The following is a 21,124-nucleotide window of genomic DNA, read 5'->3' as shown; positions in this document are numbered from 1 at the left end:
TTGTGGCCTCCTGGAGGCAACTAGCTGTGCAAAAAAAGACAGCCTGGCGGCCGGCTGTTGCAGTGTTGCCCTCTCAGGCAACACTGAGTGACTGACTGAGCCGCACCGTCTTATATAAAGTTCAGACGGAACTTTGCACGTGTCATAGTGGAGCCCTGAGGAGCCAGAGCCAGCTTTCTGACATCATAATGGGGCCTCAGAGATAAAAGCCTGGGCCCAGGCAGTGTTGGTCAGTGCTGCTCAGCAGGCAGCACTGGACTGGACTGGATTACAGCTGATACAAGGTGTGAAGGAACAAGGGGTGGCTGTGGGCATGCACTTGCTGCCGCTGCCAGTGTTTATCTGCATGGAAGCAGGGCATTTGGGCGTTGCCAGGAAGGCGTTTTTATGTAGATTCCTCCTCTTTCAGCACTGCATTGTGGTGCAAGCAAAAGAAGCAAATCCTGTCTGGCTTCCTCTCCGGCCTTTATTCACCTCCCGTGTAGCTGTGAGTGTGTGAGCCTGCAGGGCCCCATGGAATTGCCTAGAAGTAGGCTGAATCGCTGCAAGGGCTGAACAGCAGTATTGGGCAGGCTCGGGCAACGCGCGGCCCGTTCGGGTTATCGCTTCTCGGCCTTTTGGCTAAGATCAAGTGTAGTATCTGTTCTTATCAGTTTAATATCTGATACGTCCCCTATCTGGGGACCATATATTAAATGGATTTTTAGAACAGGGAGATGGAAATAGAGCTTGCTCTGTCCACTCCACGCATTGACCTGGTATTGCAGTATTTCCAGGACCGGTGCACCCTTTCCTTATGTGTTGACTAAAATCAGATTCCAAAAGTGTTTTTTGTGTTTGCCATTGTTTCTGTCTTTCTGAAGGGATCTCCCCTTTTAATCCCATTATTTCAACACCTGTTGGACAATGCATGAGTGATAATGAGCTAATTGATTAAATGCAATTAATGAATACATTGCCACCTCTTGTTTTGTGTCGTCTGTGTGTCTGTGTTTCCGGCATTTCACATTGGAACAGCTCATTCACCTTCCTTGTCTTCTCTCCGCCCTCCCTTTTAGGTAAGTTAAAGAGCTGCACCTGAGCCAGCCACTGATTGATGCAGCACCACAGTCAAATAGTGGAGTGGAGTAGGGGAACAGCAAACAGCCATTAAAGCCGCCCGCCCGCCCGCCCGCCCGCCACAATAGACCTACCTGTGTACACTAGATGGATGTGATGGAATGTACTGTCGTCCCTACATTTCAAGAAGGAGTAAGAATTGCAGTTGCAACAAAGCCTTGCTTGCCTACAAAGAGAGCAGCAATTTGGATTTGTTACTATGTTACCTAGAAGAATAACAAACTGTGCAAGGATGGAGGTTGTAGGAGCAAGGAGAAGTTGTCTGTAAAGTTGGTGGATGCTTATTTTCCATTTTGCAGTCCCTTGTCTCCCTCTTGTGGCCTCCTGGAGGCAACTAGCTGTGCAAAAAAAGACAGCCTGGCGGCCGGCTGTTGCAGTGTTGCCCTCTCAGGCAACACTGAGTGACTGACTGAGCCGCACCGTCTTATATAAAGTTCAGACGGAACTTTGCACGTGTCATAGTGGAGCCCTGAGGAGCCAGAGCCAGCTTTCTGACACCATAATGGGGCCTCAGAGATAAAAGCCTGGGCCCAGGCAGTGTTGGTCAGTGCTGCTCAGCAGGCAGCACTGGACTGGACTGGATTACAGCTGATACAAGGTGTGAAGGAACAAGGGGTGGCTGTGGGCATGCACTTGCTGCCGCTGCCAGTGTTTATCTGCATGGAAGCAGGGCATTTGGGCGTTGCCAGGAAGGCGTTTTTATGTAGATTCCTCCTCTTTCAGCACTGCATTGTGGTGCAAGCAAAAGAAGCAAATCCTGTCTGGCTTCCTCTCCGGCCTTTATTCACCTCCCGTGTAGCTGTGAGTGTGTGAGCCTGCAGGGCCCCATGGAATTGCCTAGAAGTAGGCTGAATCGCTGCAAGGGCTGAACAGCAGTATTGGGCAGGCTCGGGCAACGCGCGGCCCGTTCGGGTTATCGCTTCTCGGCCTTTTGGCTAAGATCAAGTGTAGTATCTGTTCTTATCAGTTTAATATCTGATACGTCCCCTATCTGGGGACCATATATTAAATGGATTTTTAGAACAGGGAGATGGAAATAGAGCTTGCTCTGTCCACTCCACGCATTGACCTGGTATTGCAGTATTTCCAGGACCGGTGCACCCTTTCCTTATGTGTTGACTAAAATCAGATTCCAAAAGTGTTTTTTGTGTTTGCCATTGTTTCTGTCTTTCTGAAGGGATCTCCCCTTTTAATCCCATTATTTCAACACCTGTTGGACAATGCATGAGTGATAATGAGCTAATTGATTAAATGCAATTAATGAATACATTGCCACCTCTTGTTTTGTGTCGTCTGTGTGTCTGTGTTTCCGGCATTTCACATTGGAACAGCTCATTCACCTTCCTTGTCTTCTCTCCGCCCTCCCTTTTAGGTAAGTTAAAGAGCTGCACCTGAGCCAGCCACTGATTGATGCAGCACCACAGTCAAATAGTGGAGTGGAGTAGGGGAACAGCAAACAGCCATTAAAGCCGCCCGCCCGCCCGCCCGCCCGCCACAATAGACCTACCTGTGTACACTAGATGGATGTGATGGAATGTACTGTCGTCCCTACATTTCAAGAAGGAGTAAGAATTGCAGTTGCAACAAAGCCTTGCTTGCCTACAAAGAGAGCAGCAATTTGGATTTGTTACTATGTTACCTAGAAGAATAACAAACTGTGCAAGGATGGAGGTTGTAGGAGCAAGGAGAAGTTGTCTGTAAAGTTGGTGGATGCTTATTTTCCATTTTGCAGTCCCTTGTCTCCCTCTTGTGGCCTCCTGGAGGCAACTAGCTGTGCAAAAAAAGACAGCCTGGCGGCCGGCTGTTGCAGTGTTGCCCTCTCAGGCAACACTGAGTGACTGACTGAGCCGCACCGTCTTATATAAAGTTCAGACGGAACTTTGCACGTGTCATAGTGGAGCCCTGAGGAGCCAGAGCCAGCTTTCTGACACCATAATGGGGCCTCAGAGATAAAAGCCTGGGCCCAGGCAGTGTTGGTCAGTGCTGCTCAGCAGGCAGCACTGGACTGGACTGGATTACAGCTGATACAAGGTGTGAAGGAACAAGGGGTGGCTGTGGGCATGCACTTGCTGCCGCTGCCAATGTTTATCTGCATGGCAGCAGGGCATTTGGGCGTTGCCAGGAAGGCGTTTTTATGTAGATTCCTCCTCTTTCAGCACTGCATTGTGGTGCAAGCAAAAGAAGCAAATCCTGTCTGGCTTCCTCTCCGGCCTTTATTCACCTCCCGTGTAGCTGTGAGTGTGTGAGCCTGCAGGGCCCCATGGAATTGCCTAGAAGTAGGCTGAATCGCTGCAAGGGCTGAACAGCAGTATCGGGCAGGCTCGGGCAACGCGCGGCCCGTTCGGGTTATCGCTTCTCGGCCTTTTGGCTCAGATCAGAGTTTATTGCTCTGGTCTGGGTCGGGGGTGCGAGTGTTCCTGTGGTAGCAGGAGACCTTTTGAGTGGCGATCCTCCTATGGTCCTGGACCGATAGGCTGAAAAGATGGCAGGTATGGAATTTTCCTCAGGTATCCAGAAGACAGTCCGGCTGAAGGTGGAGATCTCTGACAGCGTGAAGAACAGCATCTCATATGTTGGACACGAAATTGTGGAGAAGATGGCGGGTATTTCCCTGGAAAATGATGTATTTTGTATTCAAGAATCAAAAAAACAAGGTATCTATGACATTTCCTTTTATGTGGATGGGACCTGCCTGCTCTTTTATGAAAGCCTGAAGACTAATGCATCTAACCAGGTACTGAGGAATGTCACATTTGTTCCACTGTTTGAACTAGAGGAAAAAACTGTCTTTATCCATGTATTTAACCCTTTCACGGATGTTAATATCCTAAAGAACTTTCTTGGACAGTACTGTTTAAGTGTGAAAGGAGGGGTAAGGCAGAAAAGTATCCTTAACATCTTTAATGGAACATATAAATTCTGGGTGAAATTAAGACCTGATGAAAGCTGTATTGGGGGAGTGAGACACCCACCTGCCAATTTTTCTGTGGCTGGAAACAGAGGCTACCTGTATTACCAAGGACAGCCATCCTTTTGCAGGAACTGTTTTAAATTTGGCCATTTAAAGGAGGATTGCCCAGGGGTTAAACTGTGCAGGAACTGTAAAAATCCTGGACATGAGGCTGGGGCGTGTCCACAGCCTAGAGCCTGTGATTTATGTGGATTGACTGGACATATGTACAGAGACTGTCCTGAAGTGGTAAAGAGGAGGGAAGAAAGGAAGAAGCAGGAGGAGGCTAGGAAGCAAAGGAATCAAATGGATCTTGATAGGAAGAGGGAGGAAGGAGCAAGAATCTTGAGGATGTCTGAGGAGGCTGAAAAAAGACAAAATGAAGCTGTGCAAGACCAGCAGCAGGTGGAGATGGGGGAGGGGTTGATTAGCCCAGCTGTGGAATCTCCCATGAGCCTTTTGATGGATGAGTCAGCAAGAATAGACTGGTCTCTCTCTGAGGAAGATGAACCTCCTGGGGGGGAAGTGACTGTCACAGGTGCAGAATGTTTTCGTCCCCCCAGGAAAACGGCAAAAAAGCCACGTTTTGAGAAGGTGGAAGAAGAGGCGATTTCGTTGGAGAACCCATTCGAATCTTTATTTGAGGCCCATATGGATACAGGCTCTGGCGGAGAAAGTTCTTCCAAAGTACTCCAGAGGAAAATCTTAAAATAATGGCGTTGCTAAATTTTCTTCCTTTGGGTTGTTTTAGATTATGTCTTTGAAGTTTTTGTCATCCAATGTGCGTATGTTTAGGAGTAGAGCCAGAAGAGCTCTTATACTAGACATATTAGCAAATCAAAATGTTGATGTCATTTGTGTTCAAGAGTGTGGATTGGATTTTGTGGTGGGGCAGGAGGAGTGGGTGCACGGGCCTGCAATATGGTCAGTGTCAAACAAAAATAGAAATGATGGTGTGGGGATTCTATTCAAAAACAAAAAAATAGAAATTTGTAGTCATACTGTTATTGAGGAGGGAAGGTGTGTGATGGTGGTGGTGAGATTTAATAGAGTGAATGTTCGTATAATTAATATATATGCTCCAGTTAATAAGAATGAAAGAGTGGAACTGTTTGAAAAAGTGAAAATGTTTTTGCCTGGGAAGGATCCGGTTGTGTGGATAGGGGACTTTAATTGTGAGATTGATGGAAAAAATGTGGATGTGTCTGGTAATGTGGTTAAAAATATATTGTTTGATTTTCAGTTGAAGGATGTGATAAAATTATGTGGGGTAGACTCCCAAGATACATATTTTTCAGACAGGGGTATTTATAGTTCAAGACTAGATATGTGTTTTGTGTCGAAAGGTGTGATGGGTAAAAACTATATGCAAATGAGGGTAATATATTCAGATCATGAGTGTGTGATGTGTGAACTGGTTTTGGATGTGGAATGTATAAGTGGGAGGGGTTTATGGAAATTAAATGTTAATTTGTTAGAAGATGAGGAGGTGTATGGGAAATATGTTAATTTGTATGGGAGTTGGTGTAGAAGGAAGAATGAGTTTGTAGATGTGTTAGAGTGGTGGGATTGGGTGAAGGAAAAGACAAAAGTATATTTTAAGAAAGCTGGTTATAGAAGAGCGGCTGGTAGAAGGAGAAAGTATGAGTGCTTGTATAAAAGATTGGGGTTTTTGAGAAGTTTGAAGAAGAATGGTTGGGAGGTGGATGAGAAGATTGAGGAAGTTAAGAAGAATATGAAAGAATGGATGGTGAAAAAGGGTAAGGAAATTATGTATCAAGCAAGATTGGATAAGTTAGAAAAGAATGAGAAATGTTCGAGATATTTTTTTAAAAAAGTGATTGGGAAGAAAGAGGATTTGGTATGTGTGTATGATAAGGATGGGAATCTGGTAAAAGGGAAAGTGGTGTTAGGAGTGGTTGAAGAGTTTTACAGAGAATTGTATGCAGTAAAGGAGTGTGATAGAGATTTGGAGTCTGAGGTGGTGGCTGTGATTGAGAAGCAGGTGGAGAGAATGGAGTGTGATAGGCTGATGAGAGGAGTTGGGGAGGAAGAGGTTAAATCAGCTATTGAAAGCATGTCAGTGAATAGAACACCGGGAGAGGATGGGTTGCCAGTGGAGTTTTATAAGAGAATGTGGGATGTGATTAAGCTGGATATGATTGAGATATATGTTTTTATGCGGGAAAAGTGTAGATTGGCGGAGAGTATGAAGAGTGGAGTGGTTGTGCTGATTTATAAGAAAGGGGATGAGAAGGATGTAAGGAATTGGAGACCTATAACTTTGTTGAATGTGGATTATAAGATTTTTGCTAAAATGATTGCCAATAGAATGAGAGATGTGATAGATCAGGTGATTGGGGAGGATCAAGTGTGTGGAATTCCTGGGAGAAGGATTGGGGAGAATCTTTGTTTGTTGAGAGATGTGTTGTGGGATGCAAGGGAGAGAAAGCAAGAGGTTAGTGTGTTGTCTATTGATTTTGAAAAAGCATTTGATAGGTTGTCGCATGATTTTCTGTTTAAAGTGTTGGTGAGGATGGGGTTTCCTGGAGAGTTTGTGAATATAGTGAGGATGTTGTATAAGGGTGTGGGCAGTAAGGTTTTGATAAACGGATGGGTGAGCGAAGAAGTGAAGGTGTGTTCGGGTGTAAGACAGGGATGCCCTTTGTCCCCTATAGTCTTTGTGTGTGCTTTAGAACCATTATTAGAGATGATTAGGAAGGATAAGTGTATGAGAGGGGTGCAGATTCCAGGGAGTGGTGGGAAAGAGCTGAAAGTGTTGGCGTATATGGACGATGTGTGTGTGCTGTGTGATTCTTTTGCAGTTTTGAGGAGGGCGAAATTATTGGTGTCTTTGTTTTGTGGTGCGTCAGCTTTTAGGGTAAATTGGAAGAAAAGTGAGTATAAGAGGTTTGGAAGTTCAGGTATGAATGAGGACTTGGGTGTGAAAAGAGTGGACGGAGCGATTCAAATTTTGGGGGTTAAAATGGATGAAAAATTGGATGGAAGTGAGAGTTGGGTAGATGTGGAGAAAAGAGTGAGTAGGAAGTTGAGATTTTGGAGTTTGAGAGAGTTGACGTTTGAAGGAAAGATAATGGTGATAAAAAGTGTGATTTTGCCGATTTTTCTGTATCTTGCTGTGGTGTTTCCTCCGGGGTATATGGTTGTAAGGAGATTGAATAGAATTGTGTTTGTGTTTTTTTGGGGAACGACAATGGAGAGAGTGAAAAGAGAGACTGTGTTGAAGGACTGGGTGAATGGGGGTATGAATTTTCCTAATATTGAAGTGTATTTAGGGGTGAATGTGATGTTTGCAGTGAAGAGGATGCTGGGAGGTGATTGGAAATTTGCATGCATGGTGAGATTTTTGGGTGGGAAGGTGTTGGGAAAAATAGGATGGATGAAAAGAGATTTAAGGAAGCCGTATGCGTTTGTGAGTCCTAAATGGTATGAGTTTATTGAGAATTTTATGAGGAAGTTTGGATTGACAGCGGTGAAGAAAGAATGTTTGAAAGATAAGAAGAGTGTGTTTAAGTGTATAAAAGATATGGAAGTCCAATGTAATATAAATATGGTAAGAGGTCAGTGTGTTGGTAAGGTGTGGAAGGGGTTGAGGACAGATGGTATTACAAATAGACAGAGAGAGATTGTATGGCAGAGTTTGCATGGTGGGTTGTCAGTTAGAGAGTTTCAGAAAAATCGTGGAGTTGTGAGGAGTGATTTGTGTCCGAGAGAGAAGTGTGGTGGGAGTGAAAGTATAGTTCATCTGTTTTGGAATTGTGGGGTGGCACAGGGAGTTTGGAGGGGTATGGGTCCGTTACTTAAGGAGTTGGTTGGGATTAATAGGTTATGTATGGAAATAGTTTTGTTTGGGCTTGCGAGTGTAAGTCAGAAAAATCAAAGGGTATTATTTGTCATGTTAGCAATTATAAAAGAGGTTTTGTGGGATGTTAGGAACCTGTATGTGTTTAGAAAGAAAGATGTAACTGTGGAAGGATGTTTGAGAATGGTATTGGATAGGATGTATACAGTGTATTTGGTAGATAAGGAAAGGTTGGGGGAGGTGGATGCAGAAGGGATTTGGAAGGTTTTGAAGTGGAGGTATATGGTGAGAGTGTAGTGGAGGGGTGGAATTTTTGATATTGTTTCTGTATTTGCTTTGTGTTATATGAAAATTTAAAAAACTAAAATGAAAAAGCCTGATGATGATTGGATGGAATCGTTCAGAATGTCTTGGATACTGATAGTAAGTATCGACAGGATATGAACGAGTGTTTTTAAAAATAATCAATCCAAACCTGAAGGTTTTAAAAAAAAAAAAAAAAAAAAAAAAAAAAATCTGTTCTTATCAGTTTAATATCTGATACGTCCCCTATCTGGGGACCATATATTAAATGGATTTTTAGAACAGGGAGATGGAAATAGAGCTTGCTCTGTCCACTCCACGCATTGACCTGGTATTGCAGTATTTCCTTATGTGTTGACTAAAATCAGATTCCAAAAGTGTTTTTTGTGTTTGCCATTGTTTCTGTCTTTCTGAAGGGATCTCCCCTTTTAATCCCATTATTTCAACACCTGTTGGACAATGCATGAGTGATAATGAGCAAATTGATTAAATGCAATTAATGAATACATTGCCACCTCTTGTTTTGTGTCGTCTGTGTGTCTGTGTTTCCGGCATTTCACATTGGAACAGCTCATTCACCTTCCTTGTCTTCTCTCCGCCCTCCCTTTTAGGTAAGTTAAAGAGCTGCACCTGAGCCAGCCACTGATTGATGCAGCACCACAGTCAAATAGTGGAGTGGTGTAGGGGAACAGCAAACAGCCATTAAAGCCGCCCGCCCGCCCGCCACAATGGACCTACCTGTGTACACTAGATGGATGTGATGGAATGTACTGTCGTCCCTACATTTCAAGAAGGAGTAAGAATTGCAGTTGCAACAAAGCCTTGCTTGCCTACAAAGAGAGCAGCAATTTGGATTTGTTACTATGTTACCTAGAAGAATAACAAACTGTGCAAGGATGGAGGTTGTAGGAGCAAGGAGAAGTTGTCTGTAAAGTTGGTGGATGCTTATTTTCCATTTTGCAGTCCCTTGTCTCCCTCTTGTGGCCTCCTGGAGGCAACTAGCTGTGCAAAAAAAGACAGCCTGGCGGCCGGCTGTTGCAGTGTTGCCCTCTCAGGCAACACTGAGTGACTGACTGAGCCGCACCGTCTTATATAAAGTTCAGACGGAACTTTGCACGTGTCATAGTGGAGCCCTGAGGAGCCAGAGCCAGCTTTCTGACATCATAATGGGGCCTCAGAGATAAAAGCCTGGGCCCAGGCAGTGTTGGTCAGTGCTGCTCAGCAGGCAGCACTGGACTGGACTGGATTACAGCTGATACAAGGTGTGATGGAACAAGGGGTGGCTGTGGGCATGCACTTGCTGCCGCTGCCAGTGTTTATCTGCATGGCAGCAGGGCATTTGGGCGTTGCCAGGAAGGCGTTTTTATGTAGATTCCTCCTCTTTCAGCACTGCATTGTGGTGCAAGCAAAAGAAGCAAATCCTGTCTGGCTTCCTCTCCGGCCTTTATTCACCTCCCGTGTAGCTGTGAGTGTGTGAGCCTGCAGGGCCCCATGGAATTGCCTAGAAGTAGGCTGAATCGCTGCAAGGGCTGAACAGCAGTATCGGGCAGGCTCGGGCAACGCGTGGCCCGTTCGGGTTATCGCTTCTCGGCCTTTTGGCTAAGATCAGAGTTTATTGCTCTGGTCTTGGTCAGGGGGTGCGGGTTTTCCCTTGGGAGGAACCAGAGTGGTGATCGTTCTGTGATCGTGGATCGGCAGGTATAGTCAGCATGGATGCAGCAAGGACAACACCAGTGGAGAGAACCATTCGAATTAAGGTAGACCCAAGTGATTCTGGTAAGAACACCATTGAATTTGTTGGAAGGAAGCTGGTGGTCGACATGGCAGGTATCCCTCTTTATAAATTATTCTGTGTGCAAGAAAACAGAAAGCAAGGATTGTATGATGTGTCCTTTCAAGAAGAAAATGACTGTTTAAATTTCTATGAAGCCTTAAAAGTGAATGCTAACTGTGAGGTTTTGAAAAATGTCTCTTTTGTGCCTCTATTTGCTATGGGAGAGAGGGTACTATTTGTACATGTCTTCAACCCATTTACCCAGCTGGATTTAATCAAGAACTTTTTGAGTTTATATTGCACCAGTGTGAAAGGGGGAACCAAAATGACCAGCTCATTGAAAGTGTTTAATGGAACTTATAAATTTTTCGTCCAGTTTAAGCTGGACCCGGATTGTATTGGTGGAGTTAAGAGCCCTCCATTGTCCTTTTCCATTGCTGGCTATAGAGGATATTTGTATTATCAAAATATGCCAAAATTTTGCCGGTTCTGTCACCAGTTTGGTCACACTAAGGAATGCTGCCCTGGGGTGAAGGTGTGCAGGAATTGTAAGATGGCTGGACATGAGGCAGGTGCATGTACGGAACCCCGATCGTGTGATTTGTGTGGTGAAGTGGGGCACCTGTATAGAGATTGCCCAGTGGGCAAGAAGAGAAAGGAGAAAGAGGAAAAGGAAAGAGAGGCACAGAGACAGAAGAATATCCAGAAGCAAGAGGAAGCCAATGAGAGGTTAAGGATAGAAAGGGAGGTGGAGGAGCAAAGGCAGAAAGAAATCCTTGATGCAATATTGGCTGAGGCTGAGCGAGATAGCACGCAGGTGCAGGCAATTGAGGAAACTTTCATTGAGGACATGCCAAGCCCTGTGGTAGAAGAATCTCAGAGGATATCAGAATGGTCTTCCTCTGGAGTGTTGAGTCCAGTGAGAGAAGTGGAGATGTCTTTTCGCCCACAGAGAGTGGGGAACTTTCCAAAAAAACAGAGAATTGAAGTGGTGGAGACGCAAAGTGTGGAGACGGCGAATGCCTTTCAGTTATTGTTTGAGCCGAACATGGAGTATGAGACTAGTGAAGAAAACTCTCCCGGGCCTTTAACCCGGAAAGTTTGAGGGTTCTGCTTTGTGTTTTTTCACCTTTTTCTGCCTAGGGCAGTTATAAAATGTCGTTTAAAATTTTGTCTTCCAATGTCCGGGTGTTTAAAAACCGGGCCAGGAGAGCAGCCATTTTGGAGGAATTGTCTTTCAGTGGAGCAGATTTAATTTGTGTGCAGGAGTGTGGGATAGAGTATATAGTTAAGCAGGAGGAGTGGGGTTTTGGTGCAGCAATATGGTCATGTTCTAGTCACAATAGAAATGATGGTGTGGGGGTTTTGGTTAGGAGTAGCAGGGTGGAGGTTTGTAGCTACACAGTGATTGAGGAGGGGCGGTGCCTGTTAGTGGTTATAAAAGTATGTGGTGCGAATGTGCGTGTAATTAATGTGTATGCGTCTGCAAAAAAGGAAGAGAGAGTGGAGTTGTTTGAGAGAATTAAACTGTTTTTGCCAGGTAGGGAACATATTGTGTGGGTGGGGGATTTTAACTGTGATACTAGAGGGGATTTGGATGTGTCTGGGAATGTGCTAAAGTCTGTACTCACTGATTTTGGATTGAGGGATGTAGTGCACCTGTGTGGTGTTAACCCTATAGTAGATACTTATTATGCGGATAGTGGGAGACACAGTAGTAGAATTGATATGATTTTTGTTTCTAAGGGGGTGATGGGTAAGGGATATATGCAAATGAAGGTAGGATATTCTGATCACGAGTGCATTAAGTGTGAGTTGGTCTGGGATGAGGATTGTGGGAGTGGGAGGGGTTTATGGAAATTGAATGTGAGTTTGTTGGATGATGAGAGTGTTTGTGGAAAATATGTGGATACATATAGGTTTTGGTGTGAGAAAAAAGGTGATTTTGTGGATATAATAACATGGTGGGATTGGGTTAAAGAAAGAACACGTGTGTTTTTTAGAAAGGTTGGTTATAGGAAAGCTGTGGAGAGAAGGAAGAGGTATGAATGTTATAATATAAGGTTGAATTTTCTCCAGAAGGTTAAAAAGAGAGGTTGGAGTGTGGATGAGGATATTGATTGTGTGAAAAATGAGATGAGGGAATGGTTGTTAGAAAAAGGTAGAAAGATTATGTATCAGTCAAAATTAGATAAATTGGAAAAGGGGGAAAAATGTTCTAGGTATTTTTTCAAAAAAGTAGTGGGGAAAAAGGAGGATTTGGTGAGAGTGTATGATAAAAATGGAAGGGTGGTGAAAGGAAAAGCAGTGTTTCCTGTGGTTGAAAGTTTTTATAAAGAATTGTATGCAGTGAAAGAGATTGATAGGGACTTGGAGGCTGAAGTGGTGAGTATGATTGAAAATAGGGTGGAAGTAATTGAATATGCAAATTTGATGAGAAACATTGAGGAGGATGAAGTAAAGAGAGTGTTGGATAGTATGGCTGTGAATAAGACTCCAGGGGATGATGGGTTACCGATGGAATTTTACATAAAAATGTGGGATGTGATTAAGGATGATGTGGTGCAAGTTTATAAATTTATGTGGGAGAATGGTAGGATGGTTGAAAGTATGAAAAGTGGGGTGGTGGTTTTGATTTATAAGAAAGGGGATGTGAATGATGTTAAAAATTGGAGGCCGATTACTTTGTTGAATGTGGACTATAAGGTGTTTGCTAAGCTGATTGCAAATAGGATGAGAGATGTGATTGGTCAGGTGGTTGGGGAGGAGCAAGTGTGTGGAGTGCCGGGGAGGAGGATTAGTGAGAATTTGTGTTTGCTGAGAGATGTGATATGGGATAGCATGGAGAGGAAACAAGTATTGAATGTTCTGTCAATTGATTTTGAAAAGGCTTTTGATCGTTTGGCGCATGATTTTTTATTTAGAGTTTTGGTAAGAATGGGTTTTCCTAGTGACTTTGTGAATGTTGTAAGAGTGTTGTATAAGAATGTGTATAGTAAGATTCTCATTAATGGATGGGTTGGTGGTGAGATAAGTGTGGGTTCCGGTGTGAGGCAGGGGTGTCCCCTGTCTCCGATTGCCTTTATTTGTGCGATTGAGCCTTTATTACAGATGTTTCGGAAGGATAAATGTATGAGAGGTGTGAAGATTCCTGGTTGTGGTGGGAAAGAAGTAAGAGTATTAGCATACATGGATGATGTGTGTGTGATCTGTGAATCCGATGCTGCGGTAAGGCGTGCAAAATTGTTAGCTGCTTTGTTCTGTGGGGCATCTGCATTTAGAGTAAATTGGGATAAGAGTGAATGTAAGAGGTTTGGGAACATTGGGAGGAGAGAAGATTTAGGTGTAAAATGTGTGGAAGGAGCGATTCAGATTTTGGGGGTGAAATTTGATGAAAAATTGGATGGGAATGAAAGTTGGGAGGATGTTGGTAAAAAGATTATTAAGAAAATGAATTTCTGGCGTTTGAGAGAATTGTCTTTTGCTGGGAAGATTCTTATAATTAAAAGTGTGATTTTACCAATTTTGTTGTATGTTGCTTTTGTCTTTCCGCCAGGGTATATGATGCTGAGAAGATTGAATAGAGTGCTGATGGTATTTTTTTGGGGTTCTAAGATGGAGAGAGTGAAGAGAGAGACTGTGAGGAAAAGTGTAAAGAATGGGGGAATGGGGTTTCCTAATATTGAGGTATATTTGGGAGTGAATAGTGTGTTTGCAGTAAGAAGGATGATGGGAGGTGATTGGAAATTTGCATGTATGGTAAGATATCTGAGTGGGAGTGTGTTATGCAGATTAGGATGGATAGGGAGAGATTTAAGAGTGCCGTATGCACTTATATGTCCAAAGTGGTATCTGTATGTGGAAAAGTTCTTGAAAAGCTATGAGTTGTTGGGGAAGGGTGATGTGTTGAGAAATAAAAAAGAGATGTTGAGATGTATTGAAGGAAAAGAAGTGCAGTGTCCTATAAATATGGTGAGAAGGGCGAATGTAGGGAGAGTATGGAAGAGTTTGGAAATGGATGGGATAACAAATAGACAGAAAGAGATTATATGGCAAAGTATGCATGGAGCGTTGCCTGTGAGAGAGTTTCAAAGAAATCGTGGGATTGGGAGGAGCGAAGCATGTCCAAGAGTGGGGTGTGGAGGGTGTGAAAGTATTTTACATTTATTCTGGAATTGTGATGTGGCTCAGGAAGTGTGGAAGGGTGTGAGTCCTTTGTGTAAAGAGGTGGTTGGGGTTAAAAAACTGACGTTTGAGGTAATAATGTTTGGGTTGGGAATGTTAGATAGGAAAAAACAGAGGGTGTGGTGTATTATGTTAGCAATCATTAAAGAAGTTTTGTGGGATGTAAGGAATTTGTATGTCTTTAGAAGAAAGGAAGTGACGGTAGAAGGGTGTTTGAGGATGATTTTGGATAGAATGTATGTAGTATATTTGTCGGACAAGAAAAGGTTTGGGGAAGCAGATGCAGAGGGTATTTGGAAATTTTTGAAGTGGAGGTATGTAGTTAAAGTATAAATGGTGGGTGGAGTGAAGGGTTTAGACTAAGGTGATGGGATTGTATGCCTTTTTTGTTTAATTGTAAATGTAAATAAATATGTTTAAAAAAGAAAAATCATTGACCCGATGATGAGCTTAAAGAAACGCACTAAATACAGAGTGTACGTTTGGTGAAAGTGTTTGAGGTGCAAAAAATATAATGAACTTATATTTTTACCTCTGAGGGTTAAAAAAAAAAAAAAAAAAAAAAAAAAAAAAAAATCTGTTCTTATCAGTTTAATATCTGATACGTCCCCTATCTGGGGACCATATATTAAATGGATTTTTAGAACAGGGAGATGGAAATAGAGCTTGCTCTGTCCACTCCACGCATTGACCTGGTATTGCAGTATTTCCAGGACCGGTGCACCCTTTCCTTATGTGTTGACTAAAATCAGATTCCAAAAGTGTTTTTTGTGTTTGCCATTGTTTCTGTCTTTCTGAAGGGATCTCCCCTTTTAATCCCATTATTTCAACACCTGTTGGACAATGCATGAGTGATAATGAGCAAATTGATTAAATGCAATTAATGAATACATTGCCACCTCTTGTTTTGTGTCGTCTGTGTGTCTGTGTTTCCGGCATTTCACATTGGAACAGCTCATTCACCTTCCTTGTCTTCTCTCCGCCCTCCCTTTTAGGTAAGTTAAAGAGCTGCACCTGAGCCAGCCACTGATTGATGCAGCACCACAGTCAAATAGTGGAGTGGAGTAGGGGAACAGCAAACAGCCATTAAAGCCGCCCGCCCGCCCGCCACAATGGACCTACCTGTGTACACTAGATGGATGTGATGGAATGTACTGTCGTCCCTACATTTCAAGAAGGAGTAAGAATTGCAGTTGCAACAAAGCCTTGCTTGCCTACAAAGAGAGCAGCAATTTGGATTTGTTACTATGTTACCTAGAAGAATAACAAACTGTGCAAGGATGGAGGTTGTAGGAGCAAGGAGAAGTTGTCTGTAAAGTTGGTGGATGCTTATTTTCCATTTTGCAGTCCCTTGTCTCCCTCTTGTGGCCTCCTGGAGGCAACTAGCTGTGCAAAAAAAGACAGCCTGGCGGCCGGCTGTTGCAGTGTTGCCCTCTCAGGCAACACTGAGTGACTGACTGTGCCGCACCGTCTTATATAAAGTTCAGACAGAACTTTGCACGTGTCATAGTGGAGCCCTGAGGAGCCAGAGCCAGCTTTCTGACATCATAATGGGGCCTCAGAGATAAAAGCCTGGGCCCAGGCAGTGTTGGTCAGTGCTGCTCAGCAGGCAGCACTGGACTGGACTGGATTACAGCTGATACAAGGTGTGATGGAACAAGGGGTGGCTGTGGGCATGCACTTGCTGCCGCTGCCAGTGTTTATCTGCATGGCAGCAGGGCATTTGGGCGTTGCCAGGAAGGCGTTTTTATGTAGATTCCTCCTCTTTCAGCACTGCATTGTGGTGCAAGCAAAAGAAGCAAATCCTGTCTGGCTTCCTCTCCGGCCTTTATTCACCTCCCGTGTAGCTGTGAGTGTGTGAGCCTGCAGGGCCCCATGGAATTGCCTAGAAGTAGGCTGAATCGCTGCAAGGGCTGAACAGCAGTATCGGGCAGGCTCGGGCAACGCGCGGCCCGTTCGGGTTATCGCTTCTCGGCCTTTTGGCTCAGATCAGAGTTTATTGCTCTGGTCTGGGTCGGGGGTGCGAGTGTTCCTGTGGTAGCAGGAGACCTTTTGAGTGGCGATCCTCCTATGGTCCTGGACCGATAGGCTGAAAAGATGGCAGGTATGGAATTTTCCTCAGGTATCCAGAAGACAGTCCGGCTGAAGGTGGAGATCTCTGACAGCGTGAAGAACAGCATCTCATATGTTGGACACGAAATTGTGGAGAAGATGGCGGGTATTTCCCTGGAAAATGATGTATTTTGTATTCAAGAATCAAAAAAACAAGGTATCTATGACATTTCCTTTTATGTGGATGGGACCTGCCTGCTCTTTTATGAATGCCTGAAGACTAATGCATCTAACCAGGTACTGAGGAATGTCACATTTGTTCCACTGTTTGAACTAGAGGAAAAAACTGTCTTTATCCATGTATTTAACCCTTTCACGGATGTTAATATCCTAAAGAACTTTCTTGGACAGTACTGTTTAAGTGTGAAAGGAGGGGTAAGGCAGAAAAGTATCCTTAACATCTTTAATGGAACATATAAATTCTGGGTGAAATTAAGACCTGATGAAAGCTGTATTGGGGGAGTGAGACACCCACCTGCCAATTTTTCTGTGGCTGGAAACAGAGGCTACCTGTATTACCAAGGACAGCCATCCTTTTGCAGGAACTGTTTTAAATTTGGCCATTTAAAGGAGGATTGCCCAGGGGTTAAACTGTGCAGGAACTGTAAAAATCCTGGACATGAGGCTGGGGCGTGTCCACAGCCTAGAGCCTGTGATTTATGTGGATTGACTGGACATATGTACAGAGACTGTCCTGAAGTGGTAAAGAGGAGGGAAGAAAGGAAGAAGCAGGAGGAGGCTAGGAAGCAAAGGAATCAAATGGATCTTGATAGGAAGAGGGAGGAAGGAGCAAGAATCTTGAGGATGTCTGAGGAGGCTGAAAAAAGACAAAATGAAGCTGTGCAAGACCAGCAGCAGGTGGAGATGGGGGAGGGGTTGATTAGCCCAGCTGTGGAATCTCCCATGAGCCTTTTGATGGATGAGTCAGCAAGAATAGACTGGTCTCTCTCTGAGGAAGATGAACCTCCTGGGGGGGAAGTGACTGTCACAGGTGCAGAATGTTTTCGTCCCCCCAGGAAAACGGCAAAAAAGCCACGTTTTGAGAAGGTGGAAGAAGAGGCGATTTCGTTGGAGAACCCATTCGAATCTTTATTTGAGGCCCATATGGATACAGGCTCTGGCGGAGAAAGTTCTTCCAAAGTACTCCAGAGGAAAATCTTAAAATAATGGCGTTGCTAAATTTTCTTCCTTTGGGTTGTTTTAGATTATGTCTTTGAAGTTTTTGTCATCCAATGTGCGTATGTTTAGGAGTAGAGCCAGAAGAGCTCTTATACTAGACATATTAGCAAATCAAAATGTTGATGTCATTTGTGTTCAAGAGTGTGGATTGGATTTTGTGGTGGGGCAGGAGGAGTGGGTGCACGGGCCTGCAATATGGTCAGTGTCAAACAAAAATAGAAATGATGGTGTGGGGATTCTATTCAAAAACAAAAAAATAGAAATTTGTAGTCATACTGTTATTGAGGAGGGAAGGTGTGTGATGGTGGTGGTGAGATTTAATAGAGTGAATGTTCGTATAATTAATATATATGCTCCAGTTAATAAGAATGAAAGAGTGGAACTGTTTGAAAAAGTGAAAATGTTTTTGCCTGGGAAGGATCCGGTTGTGTGGATAGGGGACTTTAATTGTGAGATTGATGGAAAAAATGTGGATGTGTCTGGTAATGTGGTTAAAAATATATTGTTTGATTTTCAGTTGAAGGATGTGATAAAATTATGTGGGGTAGACTCCCAAGATACATATTTTTCAGACAGGGGTATTTATAGTTCAAGACTAGATATGTGTTTTGTGTCGAAAGGTGTGATGGGTAAAAACTATATGCAAATGAGGGTAATATATTCAGATCATGAGTGTGTGATGTGTGAACTGGTTTTGGATGTGGAATGTATAAGTGGGAGGGGTTTATGGAAATTAAATGTTAATTTGTTAGAAGATGAGGAGGTGTATGGGAAATATGTTAATTTGTATGGGAGTTGGTGTAGAAGGAAGAATGAGTTTGTAGATGTGTTAGAGTGGTGGGATTGGGTGAAGGAAAAGACAAAAGTATATTTTAAGAAAGCTGGTTATAGAAGAGCGGCTGGTAGAAGGAGAAAGTATGAGTGCTTGTATAAAAGATTGGGGTTTTTGAGAAGTTTGAAGAAGAATGGTTGGGAGGTGGATGAGAAGATTGAGGAAGTTAAGAAGAATATGAAAGAATGGATGGTGAAAAAGGGTAAGGAAATTATGTATCAAGCAAGATTGGATAAGTTAGAAAAGAATGAGAAATGTTCGAGATATTTTTTTAAAAAAGTGATTGGGAAGAAAGAGGATTTGGTATGTGTGTATGATAAGGATGGGAATCTGGTAAAAGGGAAAGTGGTGTTAGGAGTGGTTGAAGAGTTTTACAGAGAATTGTATGCAGTAAAGGAGTGTGATAGAGATTTGGAGTCTGAGGTGGTGGCTGTGATTGAGAAGCAGGTGGAGAGAATGGAGTGTGATAGGCTGATGAGAGGAGTTGGGGAGGAAGAGGTTAAATCAGCTATTGAAAGCATGTCAGTGAATAGAACACCGGGAGAGGATGGGTTGCCAGTGGAGTTTTATAAGAGAATGTGGGATGTGATTAAGCTGGATATGATTGAGATATATGTTTTTATGCGGGAAAAGTGTAGATTGGCGGAGAGTATGAAGAGTGGAGTGGTTGTGCTGATTTATAAGAAAGGGGATGAGAAGGATGTAAGGAATTGGAGACCTATAACTTTGTTGAATGTGGATTATAAGATTTTTGCTAAAATGATTGCCAATAGAATGAGAGATGTGATAGATCAGGTGATTGGGGAGGATCAAGTGTGTGGAATTCCTGGGAGAAGGATTGGGGAGAATCTTTGTTTGTTGAGAGATGTGTTGTGGGATGCAAGGGAGAGAAAGCAAGAGGTTAGTGTGTTGTCTATTGATTTTGAAAAAGCATTTGATAGGTTGTCGCATGATTTTCGCGGCCCGTTCGGGTTATCGCTTCTCGGCCTTTTGGCTAAGATCAAGTGTAGTATCTGTTCTTATCAGTCCTTGTAAGGATAGATAGCTCGGAGAACCACTGGGGGCTATAAACACTAGCTTAGCGATCCAAGAGCGTTCCAGACGAAGCCGGCGACGAACTGCGGAGAAGAACCAGCGAAGACGACGATCCAGAAGGGAGAAGCCGCCATCGAGGAAGAAGCTCCGGGAGATCGCTGCCGGGAAGAAGAAGGAGAACTTCGGAGAAGAGCCGCTGCTGAAGGGGATCTTCGAAGAAGCTCGGCCGCAGAAGAAGAAGCTCGACGAGGAACCGCTGCGGAAGAAATTTCGTGGAAGAACCTCGGCCAGCAAGGAGAAGATTTGCATAGCTCCGCCCCCTTCGGGAAAGAGCTATCGAAGATCCTCCCCAAGCGACAGGAACAGCTGGAAGAAGCCATGGCCTCAACCAGCAACCCTGCCACCCAGAAGGAGAAGGCTGATGGACCAGGTGAGCCGGCCCAGGCCAGGACATCTCCTCCTGAAGCCTCCTCAAGCGGACAGGCCACCAGGAAGCCGAACCAGGCTGCTCCAACCCTGGAGCCCTGGATGAAGCAGACGGTGGCCCTGAAGCTGAAGGAGGTGGACGGGAGAGTGCCGGACATGACGGAAGAAGTGTTCTGCCAGAAGATGCTCCTGGACCAGGGCTTCGCTAAGCCGGAGACCATCAGCATCCAGGCCTTCATGACCGGGATGTTCTTCGTGACCTTCGCTTCGATCAACATCTGCAGAAGGTACTGGGAGATGGTGAAAGCGGCGAGGCCTGAATCCCCTTTCTCTCGCTTTGTGGGCAACTGCCCTGTCCAAAGAGAGGAAAGGCGGGTGACGGTCTCAATGCGGAACCCACACACCCCCGGCAAAGACATCACCACGCTCCTGAAGCGGTTCTGCACAGTGGTGAGGGAACCCACCCACATCCTGAACGGACTCGGCTTCTGGACTGGCAAGTGGTCGGTAATCGTCCGACTCAACAAGGATTCAAGCGCGGAAGACGGCCTCCAGCACCTGCCCCAGTCATTCTCGCTGGGCAACTCCTACGGCCTCATCTACTACCCGGACATGCCGCAGATCTGCAGGAGATGCAGCAAGAAGGGTCATTCGATGAAGGACTGCAAGGAGGACGCCTGCAAGAACTGCCGGGTAACAGGACACGAGACCAAAGACTGCCCGAAACGGACAATGTGCAACCTCTGCGGACAAGCAGCCCACTCTTACAAGGACTGCCCGAAGAGGGATCGATCCTGGGCAACTGTAGCAGCGAAAGCTCCAGCCAGAGGGAACCCCGCCCCAGCCAGAGCTCCAGCGGCACAGAAGACCGGGAAAAAGAAGGATGGTAAGAAGACGACAGTCCCTCCCCCCCCTCTCCCGGCCCTCCCTCGCCCTACCCTTCCCACCCTCCCTCGCCCGGCCCTCCCCACCCCCCCGTCCCCAACCCCTGTCACCCCCACTGAGGCTCTCACCTTCTCCTACCCACCCATCTCAGTGGTCCTGTCACCTGCACCTCTCCCAACCCAGCCTCCCTTCTCCCCAGCTCCAGCAGCACTAACATCTTCCTCTCCAGCTGCTGGAGTCCTCTCCCTGGAGGATTTTCCCCCTCTTGTCTCCTCAGGTGCCATCCAGAGGAAGAGAAAGGTGAGGGACAGCCCAGCGGCTGAGTCCTCAAAGCGACAAGTCGTGGAAATCTGCGAAGATTCCCTTGCGCAGCAGGAGGAAATGGAGCAGATGGTGGAGGAACTCGTGTCTGAACCTGAGGTCATCGACTTCACAACAGACATCCAGGTGGCTACAATCCTGGAACAATTTTTGTCAGAGGGCCTGCTGGATCTTTCGGAC

The 21,124-nt window shown here is 44.7% G+C and overlaps 3 non-coding genes and 2 pseudogenes across 3 annotated transcripts; all 5 read left to right on the top strand.

Annotated features, from left to right (window-relative positions):
• The first annotated feature begins 601 nt into the window (after positions 1–601).
• On the top strand, positions 602–792 carry LOC142728446 (U2 spliceosomal RNA). The gene has a single exon (XR_012877590.1). It is a non-coding gene; the product is annotated as a U2 spliceosomal RNA (small nuclear RNA).
• A 1,242-nt stretch (positions 793–2,034) lies between these two features.
• On the top strand, positions 2,035–2,225 carry LOC142728445 (U2 spliceosomal RNA). The gene has a single exon (XR_012877589.1). It is a non-coding gene; the product is annotated as a U2 spliceosomal RNA (small nuclear RNA).
• Positions 2,226–8,369: 6,144 nt separating this feature from the next.
• On the top strand, positions 8,370–8,560 carry LOC142728482 (U2 spliceosomal RNA). Its single transcript, XR_012877614.1, has one exon. It is a non-coding gene; the product is annotated as a U2 spliceosomal RNA (small nuclear RNA).
• Positions 8,561–14,676: 6,116 nt separating this feature from the next.
• Positions 14,677–14,883, top strand: LOC142728468 (U2 spliceosomal RNA; annotated as a pseudogene).
• Positions 14,884–19,251: 4,368 nt separating this feature from the next.
• On the top strand, positions 19,252–19,353 carry LOC142728483 (U2 spliceosomal RNA; annotated as a pseudogene).
• Positions 19,354–21,124: the final 1,771 nt, after the last annotated feature.

The sequence above is a fragment of the Rhinoderma darwinii genome, unplaced genomic scaffold (assembly GCF_050947455.1).
Source record: "Rhinoderma darwinii isolate aRhiDar2 unplaced genomic scaffold, aRhiDar2.hap1 Scaffold_677, whole genome shotgun sequence".
NCBI classification, from domain to species: Eukaryota; Metazoa; Chordata; class Amphibia; order Anura; family Rhinodermatidae; genus Rhinoderma; species Rhinoderma darwinii.
The sequence above is the reverse complement of the archived record's forward strand: the minus strand, read 5'-3'. Positions and strand labels throughout refer to the sequence as shown.